Source organism: Anoplophora glabripennis, unplaced genomic scaffold (assembly GCF_000390285.2).
Source record: "Anoplophora glabripennis isolate ALB-LARVAE unplaced genomic scaffold, Agla_2.0 scaffold338, whole genome shotgun sequence".
NCBI lineage: Eukaryota > Metazoa > Arthropoda > Insecta > Coleoptera > Cerambycidae > Anoplophora > Anoplophora glabripennis.
Genome location: NW_019416449.1, coordinates 486,451 through 499,471, shown reverse-complemented (window position 1 = coordinate 499,471; position 13,021 = coordinate 486,451). Strand labels below are relative to the sequence as shown.

The following is a 13,021-nucleotide window of genomic DNA, read 5'->3' as shown; positions in this document are numbered from 1 at the left end:
TTTAAGCTATGGGTCTACTGTCTTATGTTTTTGAGATAGGTACAGGACGTTAAAGATGACTATTTTTAAATAAAATTATAGCTCTACTTTCCCTTAAAAAAAACAAAGGAATATATTGAAATTTGGTATGGATAAGTTTTTGAGAAAGCTAAAATCGATTATGTTAGTTTTTTACCACCTGTGAGAGATCATTAATTCCGATCTTTATGACAGTTTATGACATAGCTTTCTTCAAATTTGGTTTTTGATAAAATATGTTGTACATTATAGTGCAAATTTTATTTTACATAAAGAAGTACTTTTATAGAAATCGCTGAAAACGTTTAATAGACAGGGTATTCAAAGAAAACAGACCGTACTACAAGAGTAGCTTCCTTGGATAATAAACCAAGTAAGATCAAAGTATAATTTTGCTTCCTTAAAAAGTTTGCACCAAATTTCTATTAATTCATTTTATACTATAGCCCATGCATTGAACATCTTGTATATTAAGAAGTAGAAGCTGGCTAGCTTTAGGCAATCAATTGCGATTTTTTAATCGAAGTGTGTTCGGTTACATCAACAATAGTCCTTTTTTGCATAAAATACAATTTTACGTTATATAACCTCAAAAAAGTTGTCACAAATTGTCACTGGAAAAAGTCGTAGTTAGCGACTTCTAGCAGATGATCAGATACCAGTAATAATAAGCATAATAATCTTCTTTATTAAAGAAAAACATGTAAATAGGCGATGTTTAGCTGTGAGCTGCTCTTAGACATAACCTATAAACATGTATCGAATTAAAAAAAACAAAGTATGTATACAAAATAAGCATATTTTAACACAAAAACAACCCAAACCTTTATATAAAACAAATAAATATAAAAAACCTTCTTACAGCCTTTAATCTGGCCAATTTTGAATATAAGCAATAAGCTTCAATTTGTATTTAGAAGATGCATAGCATAATTTTTTCAGTTCATTGTCAAGTTTGTTATATTTGATAACAGAAATATAGGAGAATGGCCTCTGGAAAATAGAAGTATAGTGTCTTGCCATAGCTAACAATAAGTTCTTGACTGAACTTATATTAACATTGTGCAAACATGACGATGTGGTATTTTTGAAAGAAGATAAGAAGGTTCGACAGTTAATAATAACACTGATGTATTTAGCACCCCCAAAATCTTATACTCATTTTTGCATTACATTGTTTTTTAGATTGGCAAAAATTTAATTTAAAAATGTCATCTCAGTGTCTCAAAAATAAAAAGCGGTAGGCCGCAAAAAATATTCCTATTTTTTTATGTTCCGATGTTCAACCCTAGAATGTATGGTACTTCTTTCCCAAAACATTCTGTATATTGTAATTTAATACTGCTACCTTTTTTATTAGACAGTAGCTTCGACAAGAAAAGTGCAATGGAAATTTAAAACGTTAAGAAACTAATTGGCAATTCTAAAATATGCAGTACCTATGTAAAAAATCTCTTTTCAGTGTCATAAAAATTCAACTAAAATAACAATATACATTTCTGTAATTGCAGTTATGTGCAGTTATAAAGATTATATAAATAATTAATGTTTTTATGTATCATAAAATATTAACAGTTAACGCTGTTATACAATATTGCTGAGCCTGAGCCCCTATTCTATGTCAAAATGTTTATTCTGCACTTAAATATTTTTATCACAGTTACTTACTACTAGTATTATTTGCATTGATTCCGTTACAACGGACATATGCAAATTTTCGTTTATAAAAAGCCCTGTGATTATTAATATATAAATTCTTAATTATAAAGTTGATTTTACAGTAAGTACTTATAAATATACGCTGTATGGAGTGGTTGTTATATAACATTGAATGAATATATAAAAAATGTCGCTCATATAATGATAAAGAAACCTATTAAAATGGTAATTTAAAAAAACAGTAGAATAGTTACTTCCAGCTGCGTTATTTTTATAGGTGCAAAATTATCTACTATCTGTGTAAATTTGAATGTGTTTTAATTTTGAAAGTAAACTCATGCTAAAAATAATTAATTATATTATTTTTGTACTACTGGCAAGCATTGAATTTATTAAATCAAAACTGTTAAAAAATGTTCATATTTCGTCGACCAAATTCTAGAGCAATTCAACAAAAATAACCAAAAAAATCATATTAACACAGGTTAGATATCCCTTTTTTTATTGTATAATTTTATTTATTTTTTATTGTTTTCATATATTATTTTCGTTTTCAAGATAATCCATTCAAATCCAGAATTTTCAATATTTTTTTTTTCAGGATAAATGGGACGCATAAATTACCATTAGAAATAATCTACAGGGTGATACCTTTTTGCCGAATATTTTTGGTGAGGCAACATTCACATGAAAAAAAAGACATTATTATTATTATTATTATTATTATTATTATTATTATTATTATTATTATTATTATTATTATTAATCTTAGTACCTCTACTTTTTTGTGTTTTTGATAGTTTAAATAGTAGGTAGGTATTCACGAAAATACTACTTAAGGCTTAGTCATTTTTTTATGTGTGATCTGTTGGCTAGTTTTAAGTAAAAGTATAAGAATATGGTTTGAAGTCTGGTGATTAACTGATAAATGAGACCATTCGTACCAATCTATCTACTAGCAAGTAAAAATATATAAAATAACATTAATAAAATTATATCGCTCGGTAGCTCAAAACCTAAGCATTTGTGGATTTATATACATTTTTTTTAGTCATAGAATCACCTGTAGGTACAAATTTTCGTTGGTGGATTATTAAACATAATATTTAATAATAAAAATGAAATAGACAAACTATTTTTTGTAAGATTTGTGAGTTACTTACCTACTGATATCTCAGAGTTGGTATTACAGTCATTAAAAGGCAAGAAAGATGTTTAAATTGGAGAAAAAATTGTACGATATCAAATATTCTTAGCTGTTCACTAGGTTACACATAAATTTGAGATATTCTGATAATTTTACAATTTGTTTTTTTATAAATTCTTATATGCATTCTATAACTTTACAATATTGAGATACTTTTTAAAAACTGATTCTTATTTAGTTTTTTTTAGTGACACATTAATTTTTATTTCTGTCAATTATAAAGAGGCGGGAAAAAATTCCAAATGCTACAAATATTATTTTGCGATTTTCTGTCGCTGCCACAAAAAACCTGTCAAAGTGAAAAATGATCACGACTTCCAGCACACCTTACGTCACTGCAACAATCACACTGGTGATTTAATATAAACAATTCCGTAATACATTAACCTTAGAAACGCACAACAAACTGAATGATCATCAATTAACGTAGCGCAGGTAGTAATTAAACATAAAACAGTAAACATGGCAACAATGTTGACTTACCTGGTCCTGTAGAGATCAAGTAAGCATGTAACAAAACAAAGTGCAATCAGGCCGCGATACTCAGTCAGTCGAGTACCGGCTCAGGTACCGCAGAGATATTAGTACCCCGTTACCTACTGTTCTGTTTACATTGGTAGAAACATCCAAGCACGAGGTGAAAAACCACCCAACAAGTGTTTAACAGTGTTTAGTGTTTTTTAACGTTACCAGGTGTGTACTTGTTTTATTTCATCTAGAACTAAGTATTGCGTGAACTAAGACTTGCTCCTTTTTTTTAAATAAAAAAACATTATTTTATGTTTTTCCAGATCAAAAATTGTGAAGTAAGTTGTTAGGTATGTTATGTTACAAAAAATATGTCACAGATTCTTTGAAGATATTTTTTATTTTCCATTTTTCAAGGTAAGCACAGAGTATCAAAGTTAAAATAAAAAAAGTTATTAATAAATAACTTAATTGTTTAATAGTTTATCATTTATTTAAAGACCAGCATACTTTTTTATAAATTCGGTTAAAAAACGGAATCACAAATGGAGGAAATAGAGTTGTAGTACCTCCCTATCTTTTTCGAAAGCACGCCTATGATTCAATGGTACTGTTTTTGTAAAATTGTTATTTAGGGCCTGATTTTCGAAATATGGCAACTTCATCGGAATTGTGATCGGAATATGTTTGACCATTTGGGCATTTGGGCATTTCAAACAAAAATATGGTATATCTTCAAGTATTGGTTTTAGTCGGAATTTTGATTAAACATTCTCTTGATTCAATTGGTCTAACTTAATAAATTAGATTAGAATTGATTTAAAATCGAGATTTTAGATTAGCTGGATTACAATATTGGAAAACGAGACAAATATAAAAAATCAATACTAAAAATTAAGATTTCAAAATATATTTTACCCTCAAGAATGAACACTTATCTCCGATTAATAGGAAAGAACAGTATGCTGGAAAATATAGACTTCTGCAATTATTTTTCACAATTGATAAATTATTGAGAAATTTTATCAGTAAATCTAATCTAGCCGTTTGATGTTTAGCAGAAACAAACACATCGCAATTTATACTATTTCAAAGGTAGCCTTATTAAAATTTAAAAAAGCAGCATGTGAATTTATATGATATATAAAAAAGGAAGTTGCAAAATCTTGTAAAATAAGCTCTAAACCAAAATTTTGAAAGAATGAAAAAAGTATAAAAATTTACATCACATGAGAGTGTAAAAAATAATAGGAACGATATAAGCACTAAAACCCCCATTTGTTCCGTTTATGTGTTGATTTTTATTTATAATAGCATAAAAAAAAGTACCGACCTCAAAAAATTTTTTTATTATAATTTTAACACACTGGATCTTGAAAAAGACGTGTCTAAATAATGGAAAATAGCATAAGAAAAATTCAATTATATTCACTCAAAGCATTTGTAGTTAACAGCTTGACACACGCTGTATAACAATCACTGAATAAGACTTGTTAACATTTGTTTACACTACTTTTAGTTATTCTGAAGAATTCTTATTTCCTATTTTCTGTACGATTTAAAAATATATGTAAAAAATAATTTAAGAAATATAACTATAATGGAATAGGTACAAAAGGGTATAAAAATATATATATTTTTAATTATAGGAAACGGTAACAATGATTTTAAGAAAAACTGCAAAATATTATAACCTTGATTTTGCTTACGGTTAGTAAAGTAAATATATGGAAAATTGACTGTTGTGCTATATGATAATTTAGTACTAATACTTTTAAATTATATGGGCTTTTAGTTTATTAAAATTAATAATCAGTTGGACTTCCAAAAAGAAAAACACTTTAATGAACTATAATTTAATTAATATTTAATACTTAAATTAATATAAAAGTAAGACAGATATACAAGTTGTCCAGCATAAGAACCGACACCGGCCAGGTGTATGTAGGCGTGTCCAAAAAATATTGTAATTTAACCAAACTTACCTATATACAAAGCAACACTTTACCGTAGAAGAAACAAATTTGGTACATGATTTAGGTTTCTTAGTAGTCTTCTTTGACTATGATTTAAAGTTAATTGAAGCACTACAAGGTGTTCATTGGGGATGACTCACCCCTAAAATTGTATCGAACTTTTTTTTCATTGACCGAATTGAAAAATAATAATATTAACTTTTTGATTATTTTCTAATGAACACTGTTCAAATCTTGTGTCAGTTAATACGGTTTTTCTTGAAAACCATAAAGTTTTTAAAATTTAAAAAGAGAAAAAAGAATTAAAATTAAATTCTGCTGTGAATTAATATTACTATTTTCCAATTCGGTGAATGAACACCTTGTAGTGCTTTAATTAACTTTAAATCATAGTCAAAGAAGACCAGTAACAAACCTAAATCAAGTACCAAATTTGGTTCTTCTAGGGTAAAGTGTTGCAGAGATATGATTTTCTTTCGAAACACACATTGGGACTAATAACTCCTCACTGGTACAACTTTGTATATAGGTAAGTTTGCTTAAATACAATATTTTGGACCTGCACTGTGTCAGTTCTTATGCGGAATATCCAGTATAAAACCGAAGGTGATGCGCTATATTGTTAATAAACTGAATAAAATGCTCTGTAGTACTGCCATGGGCAAAACCGTTCAACTGTCTATCGATTTGAGCAAGCCTCTCGCAATAACTTGTGTCAACAGGAAAAGGCTTAAATAGTTATACGAAGTTTTTTTTCAAAAACAATAGCATCACTTTCTCTTGTATTCGAAGAGTAACCTTTATGTAATTTTTAAATCAAGCGAGCGGACCACCAATGTAGGTTTCAGATCTAGTAAAGTACCAGGACATGTTACATATCATAAATAATGCCCGAAACTTTCTATGCGTCAACTGCCTTTCATTAATGGTATTTATTATATTCTCAGTTCTACGAACTTGACCATATTCTTGTCAATACAGGCTTGGCGAAGGCTTATTTGCAGACAGTTGGAAATTCCTATTATTGACGTAATTACTATTCAATTACATATTAACCCTTACATAACAAGCGTAGGTAAGTATTTTTTTTATATTGGTAATTATTACCTCAATTAACGGGTATAGAAATAAATTATACAATAATTATATAACACAACGTGTTTTGCTCAGTGCGGATTTTTTTCTTGAAATATTATTTAATAAACTACTTTCAATCTTAATGCATACATACATAAAAAATAAGACATTGATAAAAGTCGCTTTTTGTATAATTTATTAAGCTGAAAACATGTACTTAATATGTTATGAAACTGAATCGCCTTGTGATTGCAGAAACTCTGAAGCGAATTTCAAAATAACTATCGCGGAGGTACTTAACCAAATAGAAACGTTTTTGGTGTTATTTCTTTATGAAATGTAAGGTTACAGTATTTAATATATCGCTAACAACTGTCACAACATTTGAAATGTTAATTTCAGGGAATACTTGACATTTATATTAAAGAAGTAGTTGCATTAATGTGTTACAAAAAATAATAATATGTAACAATTTACATTATTTAAATTTTAACATTTTAGATTCGAGCGATATACTGGAAACATTAATGCAATTTTTATGCAGGAGATGTCGTGACTGTCTGAACAGTGTATATTATGTAAAAAATAAGGTCAAATAAATACAAATTTATGGGTTTGACTTAAAATACTTTGGAATTCTTCCTCATTATACTTCTTTATTACAGATATATCTGTATTTTTGTATATTATAAATATACATAGATATCAAATCCAAAAATTAAATTAATCTACTCTAATTATTATTTTTGTATTTAGAAATTGCCATACTTATATATATATATTTGCTTTTTTCTCTTTACATAAATATGGCGAAAGATTGAGACAGCATAATTAATGACCTTATAAATATTTCAACAATTCTGTTACACTGTACCATATTGTTAGTGTCTGTTACATATTAGTTAAGTATTACTTATTCATATCACATTTTCTACTCTCTAAATAATGAAGTTTCACAAATTTCTCTTCAATACATTATAAAACAGCCTTTTATTTGGCGATTTTATAACGATATTCTTTCATTCACTCTTTTATTAAAAAATATAATTATAATAAAAAAAATAAAAACAAGTTCCTGCTTCTGCTATGTATGAATATTTGATGTAGTTTATTTTCTTCTGAACTTTAGCGAATTACAAATTAAACAGGGATCGTGCTTCATGTAAAATTAACAGTTATTTCAAGATCTGCTACTGTATAAAACAAATACGAGCGTGTAATTAATAGGTATGTGCTGTTTGAAGAGGAAAACACTCATATAAATTTTGTTTATGTGCAGAAATACAGCATGATGAATTATATAAGCAATTAACGTAAAAGTTAATAATGCAACTTTCACTGTATAAAATAAAATTAAAAATTAAACATTAACTGATACGAAATATTATTTAACTGTTTAGAAAGCGCTTTTCAAATTTGCAAGACTTTTGCTGTAGGTAATAAGCTAATTCAAATTAATTTTCAAAACTCAAAAGTCTTATCAAATGACATCGTGCCTGGATATATAATATCAAAGACAAAATTGGAATTCATTTGATAATAATTTTAAGAAAATTTTTTACACTTAATTTGAATTAGATTAATATGTTTAAAATAAGGTCAAAGTACAAAAAATAAGCTAACAAGGAAAAAATATTACTTCAGAACAATTGCTTTGTTAAGTCTATCTAGTCAACATTAATATATTATGAAGCATAAAAATTCATTAAATAATTCATACAGCTTGGTCACGTGATTGAAATAATTTTAAATAATATTTGTTACTATTGAACTGATAAAAGTTTAAACTAGTATACGAAAATTTAACTTTTATAACCAACTGGTTCACATTTAAGAAATTATATACTTGGAATAATTTTACATTAAAATTTAATTGTAACGTTTGATAGGCCAATATAAAAATAATATTTCTTAAATAAAAAACCTTAAATAAATATTAAATCTAATTTGTTAATTAGAGACAAACGTGTTGTAAACTGTTTTTTTTATTCAAACAAATCAAATGACTTGTATTGAATGTAAGTGGTTTATCTCAATGTAATTAACACAAATGTAAACTGATTGCATTCAAAACAACTGATTGCTTTAATAGAAAGTAATTGTTTTTTCAGTGTATTAGTATTTGCTTTTCACTTGCAGATGCTACAGAGGAGGGCCTTTTCACTTTCGTGAAGCGTATTATCGACCTACGATTACGATTTTTTTTATGCAATTGATTAAATCAATATATTTATGAAAAAGATATATCTTGTCAAATTTTCATGTTTTCTTAGATTTTGTAGTAAATAGGTACAGCAAGTAAATTACAAATTAAATATGCATTGTCTATTTTACAACAGGAGTTACAGTTTTGCAACAGGAAGGTTATTAAGTCAAGACTTAAAAAACTAAAGTTTGTACAAAGTTGATATACAAAGTTAATGATAAATAAACATAAATTAAACAAAAAGTATGAAAATATAGTCCAAAATTGTTATTAAAACCAATGAATTAAAAAGAAAAATAATAGAACGCTCAGAAAAATCGAATTATTTTTTTTAAAGAAACTACAATTTTTCTTATTCGAAAATTTTATTATTTTTAATTTTATTTGCATCTTCGTTAAACACGACTTTCAAGATTTGTAAAATTTTTATTTGTTCGTGATGTAACGATGTTAAACTATGTTTACATATTTTTTATGTTTAATTTACGTTTATTTGTCAATTATGTATATCACTCTCATTCAGCTTTTGCTTTTCTATGCGATAACGTGTTAATTAAAATTAAAATCAAATGTCCGAATCGTAATTTTTTTCTTCAAAACTTAATACAATATTAAAATTTGACAACAATAACTTTTATTCTTAAATTATAGGAAAAAGATATAGAAGTCACGCAAGAAAATATATATATATATAAAAATTTAAATTTTCGATTTCCTTAATTTTTTTATATTTTTTAGTACCCCTCAAAAAAGCCTTTCTGGTACATTTTCAGATTTTTTTGATTACTTGTTCAAAAGATATAAAATTTTCAAAAAAACGCTCTTTTTTTGGTTTTTTGATCATAACTTTCTTAATAATGGTCCAAATTAAAGCTTTTTTTATAAAAATATTTGTTTTTAGATGGCCTTTACAGATAAAAATACAAAAGAAATATTCAAAGTGTTTTTGATTAAGATTTTTAAGCTTAAAATTTTAAATCGTGTTTTTGAAAGTGAGTGTATCTTTCGATTTTTGTGAAAATTTTCTATTTCAAACTACTATTCTTTTAACAACTTTTAGGACCGGTCCGGTCGTGGGCCCTCCATAATTACTATTTTTTTTTGATTTTTGAAATTTAAAACAAAATTTTTCTCTATAAATCATTATAAGTACCCATTTTTGTATACCCTTTTTTACTTATTTTAAATTAATATTAATACTTTTTAATTATTAATAGGTGTTTAAAATCAATAAGTAAACGTAGTCTATTTATAAACAATGATAACAAACGTTTTTATTTATTTTCGTGTTCTTTTAAAAATTGTTGCAAAATTATTTTATCAATTTTTTTTTGTTGCAAAGTATTTTTTTTTATTTAAATAATAGTATCTTTATGAATTTCTATTCTATTTAAAAAGAGTCGCACATCTTATGATTATAATTGATGTCAAATTTTCACCTGAGAAACACTATTTAGATGCAAAAGAAAAATTTAATTTGCGATACAATATAGAGACCCAAAAATTTCATTCAATCATTCTAAGGAGCAATGGAAATATATTAGGTAAGGAGTATTCTAGTTTACAAAATAATATTTTGTTCCTTGGAATGATTGAATGAAATTTTGGGTTTGTTTGGGTTTGGCTGTATTGTAACGCAAATCTAATATTTTTTGCATCTAAATAGTGTTTCACAGCTGAAAATTTGACAGCAATATTCATAAGATGTGCGACTCTTTTTAAATTGGATAGAAATTCATAAAGATACTATTATTTAAATAAAAAAATACTTTGCAACAAAAAATAGCATTGATAAAATGATTTTTAAAAGAACACGAAAATAAATAAACACGTTTGTTATAATTGTTTATAAATAGACAACGTTTAATTGTTGATTTTAAACACCTATTAATAATTAAAAAGTATTCAAATTAATTTAAAATAAGTAAAAAGAAAGTAGACAGTGACAAAAATCAGTACTTATGATTTATAGATATATTTTTTTTAATTTTCAAAAATCAAAAAAAAAAAATAGTAATTATGGAGGGCCCATGACCGGACCGGTCCTAAAAGTTGTTAAAAGAATAGTAGTTTGAAATAAAATATTTTCACAAAAATCGAAAGATATGGTTCTATAAGTAATAAATGTAGATACTACCTTATAAATTTATAAGAGCTGTTATTGTGCAATTTTAAAATTGAAGAAAATACATTTTTTCAAAATAATTTAAAGGCGTTTTCGATCCAAGCTTTATATAAATGTTTTATTTTATTTTATTTATTTTTTTAATATACTTTATTTTTTATTTATTTTTATACAAACATTTTAATTTTTACATGAAGTTTGTGTGTTTTTCTATGGGACACTCTATATTTTTGTAAAATATGAAACCAACAAGCTTTAGTTTCAAACTAGGCGAATTTTATTGGCAAACTGAATTTGTTTTAGAAAAAGTTGAATTTTGATTGCAGAACCTGTTTTAGATATACGTATAGATTTAAAATATTTGTTGATTTTCTGACAAAAGGTATTTAGAAAACATCGAACACGGTACATATTTGTCTATGCGCTTTAGTACTAATAGTTTAAACCCAGTAAAACAATAGCATAACTGTTTTCACTTAACTGAAACCGCCCAATCGAAACCGCGGAACGTCCGCTTTCTACGGCGCTGCCCACGCTGCTTACAATAATAAATTGGCCATGCGCTTTTGTCGACTGTCACGAAATGTGGATCAGTGTTGCAGTAGGCCTCCTGCATTTGCATTGCTAACTTGCTAACCGTAACCCGTGGATATAAAGTTGGGAGGATTTGAAAGGTTCGTGTTCTGACTCACCGTTGGAGTCTCCGGTACCATTCATATTTTAGGCTAAGAAAGGATACTGACTTGACACGGTTTGATAATCTCGCAGCGGTTTCTATATGTTAATAGACGGAGATAAGTTGCGAGTGTATTTCACGCAGTCAGGGTTACGTTTTTTTTTTAATAAATTTGTCATTAGGTACTGCAGCGTGAATAATGGTTATTCTTTGAGGTGTCTAACAAACGTAAAAGTTAAACGGCGAAATATTAATTTATTACGCTCGGAAAATTAAGTGATAAATTTATTGGCTGCCGTTAGTTTACTAATAAGGTACTTTTTATGTTGCCATCGGATTAAAAAACAAAGTTTTAGAACACGACAACCTTGAAAGTAAAGTTTAGCATACCTACTATACATTTGGTTATATTCAATTTATTTTAATTTTTGCTACGTTTCAGAATATAGATCTGCAAAAACGTATGGAAAGTATAACGTTTAACGTTACGTATCCTGAATATTTAGAACAGTTACCTACTGCTAATTTTTCTTTAAGAAGGATTAGTAGGTATTGTACACTGAAACTTTTATTGCTTCCGTTATTTTACATATTAGGTACAAACCCACCAGTTAAAAGATACCATATCTTTTATTTCTCTATACACTGTAAGAAAATCTCGATGTGAATGAAAGCAATAAAGGTACAGAGTCAATTCATTGAGTGAAATTATTGAGTACATTTTCACATTTGGGTCCGTATTACTCAGTCTCTACGAACTAACATAAATGCTGTCTTGTTTCACCATTAAACAAATGCTTCACCATAATACAAATAATGTTTTCTTGCTTCATCATAAATTAAAACGATATCCATCAACTCCGAGACATTTTTGACTACTAAACTACTAAAAAACTATTGTAAACATTATCACAACGACGATTGTAAAATCGGATTTCAGTATTCCGAGTCGCTGAGACCACGTGGCTCTCCACGCGTATTACGAATGACGCTAGAGACTGCAGTTGTCCAGCTATGTAATGGTTGAAAGTATTACAACTTCAACAATGTTTTTCTCGGAAACTATAAAAATTTTACAAAAATTATTTTTACGATATTGACTTCATTTCTCATGCCGCATAGAATGTGAGAATGGACGAAGAAATGGAGAAAACAAACCAACCAGCTTCTGTTTAATGGGAACTATGCCAGTGATGTCATAGATGATGCTAGTCATGTCGATAGCCGCACGGTTTAAGGCGTCAGTACTTAAATCGATGTGTGGGACTGCCCGGGTTTCGAATCCCGCGGCCGGTGACCGTAGATTATCTATACTTGTACGGAGGATTGGCGCCCTCTGTGCAGGTATGGTAGGGTGGAAGAATGTTGGCTTGGGTCAATGTGAGAGATTGACACCAGTTGGCATTTGACCACCCCCCTAATTAATGAGGTTTTCCAGGTTTCCCTCATTCCTGCACTGAATGGTGGTTAGGGCCTACCAACATAAGTCGTTCCTGGGCGCAAATGCGGCCTGCGTAATAATAATATGCCGCCTCCTCTCCCGCACAAGTCTCCGACTTCTGGGCTAATTCTCGTAGTTAGAATGAGGAGTAGAGATATTATTATTATT

General features: G+C 28.0%; 2 protein-coding genes across 2 annotated transcripts in view; one reads left to right on the top strand and one right to left on the bottom strand.

Moving 5' to 3' along the window:
* LOC108910935 (whirlin) overlaps window positions 1-13,021 on the bottom strand; it is a gene marked incomplete at its 3' end in the record, with an annotated part of 217,167 nt that overhangs the window by 41,196 nt on the left and 162,950 nt on the right. The window lies entirely within an intron of this gene.
* The window catches only part of LOC108910939, a 42,344-nt gene continuing 32,755 nt past the window's right edge, over window positions 3,433-13,021 (top strand). The window contains exon 1 of the mRNA XM_018715715.1: window positions 3,433-3,577. The gene's annotated coding sequence lies outside the window, so the exon portion shown is untranslated. The remainder of the gene's footprint in view (window positions 3,578-13,021) is intronic.